General features: G+C 40.3%; 1 protein-coding gene across 1 annotated transcript in view; it reads right to left on the bottom strand.

The window, feature by feature from the left end:
- Positions 1-4,574, bottom strand: part of BAZ2B (bromodomain adjacent to zinc finger domain 2B) — a 406,036-nt gene extending 401,462 nt beyond the window's left edge. The window contains exon 1 of the mRNA XM_021716325.1: positions 4,385-4,574. The gene's annotated coding sequence lies outside the window, so the exon portion shown is untranslated. The remainder of the gene's footprint in view (positions 1-4,384) is intronic.
- Between the last annotated feature and the right edge of the window lie 1,376 nt (positions 4,575-5,950).

The raw sequence follows: 5,950 nt of genomic DNA, 5'->3' as shown, positions 1-5,950 counted from the left end.
CCTCAGCCTTCCAAGTAGCCGGAATTACAGGCATGTGCTACCACGCCCGGCTGATTTTTTTTTTTTTTTTTTTTTTTTTTATTGTAGAGATGAGGTCTCACTGCCCGGCGGGTCTTGAACCCGCGGCCTCAGGCAATTCACTCACCTCAGCCTCCCAAAGGCACGGGATTACAGGCTGAACCACCGAGCCCGGCTATCTATAACTTTAAACAAGAGACTGTCAAGTTGATTGATGATGTCAGGTTGCCTTCTATAGGGATAATAAAATTCCTATTTGAGCAATATTGGCATTCCTTGTTTTCAACTCAGAGACTCCACTATAAGCACTCCTTTCTTAATGTGGGTAAACTTTTTTTTTTTTTTTTTTGAGTTGGAGTCCCACTCTGTCACCCAGACTGGAGTGCAGTGGCCGCTCCCGGCCACCGCAGCCTTGACCTGCTAGGCTCCGGCGATCCTTCCGCCTCAGCCTACCGAGTAGCCGGAATTACAGGCGCGCGCTACCACGCCCGGCTGATTTTTTGATTTATTGTAGAGATGAGGTCTCGCTGCCCAGGCGGGTCTCAAACCCACGGGCTCAGGCAATCCACTCACCTCAGTCTCCCAATGGCGGGGGATTACAGGCTGAGCCACTGAGCCCGGCTATTGTGGGTAAACTTTTAAGAAGTGATCTACAATTAAAAGTTGCATGTACATTGGGAAAAGCACAACTTCTTCAAAATTTTGCTAGGAAAACTGGATATCCACACACAGAAGAATGAAACTAAACCCCTATTTCTCACCATGTACAAAAATCATGGCTGGGAGTGATAGCTCACGCCCTGTAACCTCAGCATTTTGGGAAGCCAAGGCGGGAGAATTGCTTAAGCCCAGGAGTTTGAGACCAGTCTGGACAACATTGCGAGACCTAATCTCTATAAAAGAATTTTAAAAATGCCAAGTGCAGTGGCTCACACTTGTAATCCCGGCACTTTGGGAGGCTGAGGTGAGAGGGCTGCCTGAGTCCAGGGGTTCGAGACCAGCCTGGGCAACTTGGCGAGACATTGTCTCCATAATAAATCAAAAATTAGCCGGTATGTGGTGGCCATAAGAGTGCTACTTCGGCCGGGCTTGGTGGCTCAGCCTGTAATCCCAGGACTTTGGGAGGCCAAGGCAAGTGGACTGCCTGAGCCCGCGGGTTGGAGACAAGTCCGGGCAACTTGGCAAGACCTCACCTCTATAATCAAAAATTAGCCAGGCGTGGTAGCACACGCCTGCAGTTCTGGCTACTTGGAAGGCTGAAGTGGAAGGATCGCCGGAACCCAGCGGGTTGACGTTGGGGTGGCCTTGAGCAGGCCATGGCACTCCAGCCTGAGTAACAGAGTGAGACAACAACTCAAAAAAAAAAAAAAAAAATTAGCTGGGTGTGATGGCACAGGGCTGTAGTCCCAGCTACTTGGGGGGCTGTGGAGGAAGGATCACCTGAGCCCAGAAGTTTAAGGCTGTGGTGAGCTGTGATCATGCCCTTATTGCACTCCAGCCTGGGCAACAGAATAAGATTCTGACTTAAAAACAAACAAACAAAATAATCTCAAAATATATTAAAGACTTAAAGATAGCCCCAAGACTATAAAACTACTAGAAGAAAACACAGGGGAAACATCCTAGGACGTTGGTCTATGCAAAAATTTTATGGCTCAGATCTCAAAAGCACAGGCAAATAAAAACCAAAAGTAGATAAATGACTATATTAAACTAAAAAGGCTCTGTACAGCAAAGGAAAAATCAATAGAATGAGGAAACAACCTGTTGAATGGGAGAAAAATGGTTGCAAATTATTCATCTGACAAAGAATTAATATCTAGAATATGCAAGGAACTCAAGCAACCCAACAGCAAAAAAACCAATAATCACATTAAAAAGTAGGCAAAGGACCTAAACAGACATTTCTCAAAAGAAGACATACAAATAGCTAATAAGTACATAGAAAAATTCTCAACATCATTAATTATTAAAGATATGCAAGCCAAAACCAGAATAAGATATCTTCTTACCTGTTAGAATGGCTATTATCAAAAAAACAGAAAGATGTTGCCAAGGATGCAGAGAAAGGGGAATGCTTGTAAACTACTGGTAGCAACTTGATTTAGTACAATCATTATGGAAAACAATATGAAGATTTCTCAAAAAACTAAAAATAGAACTACCATATGATCCAGCAATCCCACTACTAGGTATTTACCCAAAAGAAAGATAATCAGTATATCAAAAAGACATCTTGCACTCCCCTATTTATTGCAACGCTATTTTCAATAACAAAAATATAGAATCAGCCTAAGTGTGCATCAACAGATGAATGGATAAAGAAAATGTGGCATATACACACAATGGAATACTATTTGGTCATAAAGAGAATGAAATTCTAGCTGTCCCATGCCACAGCTCCCACAATGGGTAGAGGAAAAAAAAAGAATGAAATTCTGTCATTTGCAGCAACATGGATTGAACTGGAGATCATTATGTTCAATAAAATAAGCCAGGCACAGAAAGACATGTTCTTACTTGTAAGTGGGAGCTAAAAAAAATAGATCTCATAGAAGTAGAGAGTAAAAGAATAGTTACCAGAAGCTGGGAAGGATGTGTGTATGTGGTGGGGGACAGGGAGGATAAAGAGAGGTTGGTTAATGGGTAGAAACATACAGTCAGATAGAAGGAATAAATTCTAATGTCTGATAAGCAGAGTAGAGTAACTATGGTTAACAACAATGCACTGTATATTTTAAAACAGTTGTAAGAGAAAACTTGAAATGTTCCCAACACAGAAGTGATAAATAGTCTAGGTCAGCAGTACCCAATCTTTTTGGCATCAGGGACCGGTTTCATGGAAGACAATTTTTCCATGGACGGGGGATGGGGGGTGGGGGTTTTGGGATGATTCAAGCACATAACACTTATTGTGCACTTTATTTCTACTATTATTATTACATCGCAATATATATTAAAATAATTGTACAACTCATCCCAAAAAACAAAGAGGCATGAACGGAAGTGGTAAATAAAATAATGGGCAGGCCACTGCTGATCTGACAGGAGGCAGAGCTTGCCCACTGCTCACCTGCTGCTGTGGGGCCTGGTCCGTAACAGGCCATGGATCGGTAATGGTCTATGGCCCCGAGCGGATCAATAACTTACAATACCAACTTGATCATTACACATTGTATGCATGTAACAAAATATCCCATGTGACCCATAAATATGGACAAATATATGATTTTCAGAAAGCAAAGGCAGTCACATCTTCTCAATGTCGCATCATCTCTGCAAAGTAAATAATATTTGCACAATTGCCCTTGCCAGAGAGATGCTTGTTAGAAAGTTAGGATGTAGGATGATAAAAACAGGAGAAAACAGGAACTTTGAAATTCAGTGTCTGAAAGACAATTCTAGGCTATCAGGTGTATGAAGAAATACTTAAACCTAAGTGTAAAGGACTTTATGACCATGGCTGTATGACAGAGAAGTTTAAAAAGTAGAAATTAATAATAGTCATTAAGATCCTAACTTAAAAAAGGCAACAAGTTCGAAAATGAAAACAAAGGTGAGTGGTGTGGGTAAGAGGTAAACAAAGATATTTAGATACAGAAAGGTGTCAGAGTCAGTCAAAAGGATAAAAAGTTTAGCAGAGGAAGGTCAAGTGGAGGAACTCTGGATAAGAGGCAATCATGAGCTAGGTGCTGTGGCTTACATCTGTAATCCCAGCACTTTGGGAGGCCATGGCTGGAAAACTGCTTGAGCTCAGGAGTTTGAGACCAACCTGGGTAACACAGCAAGACCCTGTCTTCACAAAAAAATAAAAATTAGCTGAGTGTGGTGGGTGTGCCTGTAGTCCCAGCAACTCAAGAGGCTGAGGAGGAAGGAAGAATTGCCTGAGTTCAGGAGGTTAAGGCTGGGGTGAGCCATGATTGTGCCACTGCACTCCAGCCTGGACAAGAGACCCCAACTCATAAATGAAAAATAAAAAAAGGCAATCATGGAATCCATATTGTTTGGAACAGTTCTGATTTCAAATACTTGCCTGTTAAATCATTTTTTCCCTGATGTTTAGTTCAGAAAATATGGTCAGTATTATACCTACTTGTACCCATTCCCAGCAAAATGACTTTACTATAGCAAAATCTTAATAATTATTTGATAGTGATAATTACTGGACACTGATTATCAGAGAGTAAATTAAAAAAACACATACAAATCATTCTCAAATAATAAAAACATACTTCAGTGGTCTTTACCTATTTATTAAATAATTAAAAACTAATATCAATTAAATTAAATTAATTAAAAATTAGCATCAATTAAAAACTAGAATCTGGAAGCTCTGTTTAGTATAGGAAATTGGTGCCATACTCACTTGTGATAATATCATCAGTTTTGGGTGAGGATGAAGCCATAATCTGCCAAAATCTGTGCCATTCTTGCCAGGTTTGGGGGTTCTGTAGTGTAGTTACCACTATCAGATCTAACTGCCATAGCTCAGGAAAATGATGCAGTCATTCCTCTTAGTGCAGAATAAACTTGAGAAGATGTTTAAGGGACCTGTGTGATATTAAGCCCCAGAAAGAGACAATATTAGTAGTGGTTTAGACATAGAGTATAATAGTTAACAAGTATGGAATGCTTACTATGTTCTACGAACTGATGCATTATCTCATTTAATCCTTCAACAATGCTATGAGTTCCGGTACTGTTATTAATACCATTTTACAGGAACCTTAACCTTAGCAAGGTTAAGGAATTGTTGAAGATAACGAAGGTACTAATAGGCAGAGACTGGTTCTCCAGGGTGTGTATAAATATATATATAACAACAGTTCCGCAGGGGCACTCAGGCTGGGGGAAAAAAAAATCATGTTTTCTTTAAAGGGTAACTTAATTTTCTCAAAAGTAATCCCTGTTCACTTTACCCATATCATCAATCTTCAATTCATATCCTAAAAGTTAAATTGGCATTTACATGCCAACTTTGAATAATAATCAAACGTTGTCTTTAAATTTTACAATATTTTACAATTTATGATAGTGAAACTGGACAGTATCCAAGACACTTATTTATAATCCTTATTTTACAAAGCTGCTTATTTCTTTACTTATTATAAATAAGTAAAATAAGGATTATAATGATTGATACTCCATTCCCTTCAGATGAAATGACAAATACATGTAAACACTATAGTTCACTCAATGGAATTATTTGGCTCCAACAGAACGCTTTTACAAAGTTAACAAAATACGTCATTGAAAAAAAATCCAGTGCTTTCAGTATGCGTCCAAGTTTAAATAAGTGATCTTCACCGTTAAAGCACTTCTGTATGATACATCATTCAAAATCCACATATTATCTAAATCCACATGAATTGCGGCTTTTTCCTCTAGCCTACTCCCTTTTATTTATTAGTACTCATTTACATCTTTAATCACAGTTAGTTCTTTGAAAGTTTCGGGAGATAATCACCAGACCGTTTACCTCACAATGTTCCTGCCTTTCTAAATAGGTTAGTTTTTTCCCCTGCAAAATCTACAGCTGCTCTATCAAAGGTCATCACGATTTTGAGAGACAGGATTGTAAAAGTACTCCCATCACGCCTTCATGACCCCCAGGCTGGGCACCTCGGCCCCAACCCCTGCGAGGGAGGGCTTGCAGGATCACACAGGGCGGGCAGGGAGACGGCGGGGAGGAGGGGAGGTCGGAACAGGCTGTGCTTGATTCAATTCCATAAACATTCACTGCGCCACTTACCAAGCGCCAAAAAAAAAAAAAGGAGCCGGGCTGTATTTCGAGCCGTGAGCCCCGCATGTTTGCCCGAGGAGGCAAGGACCCCGGGGACGGGTTGGGGCGATGTGAAACAAAGGGGATTAGACATAGACTCTATTTTTAAATGAATAGATTTGGGAAAAATCTCCTCACCATTAAAGTGAT

This window comes from Carlito syrichta, unplaced genomic scaffold, assembly GCF_000164805.1.
Source record: "Carlito syrichta isolate Samal-C Ts95f unplaced genomic scaffold, Tarsius_syrichta-2.0.1 Scaffold308699, whole genome shotgun sequence".
NCBI classification, from domain to species: Eukaryota; Metazoa; Chordata; class Mammalia; order Primates; family Tarsiidae; genus Carlito; species Carlito syrichta.
This window is presented reverse-complemented; position numbering and strand designations above follow the sequence as displayed.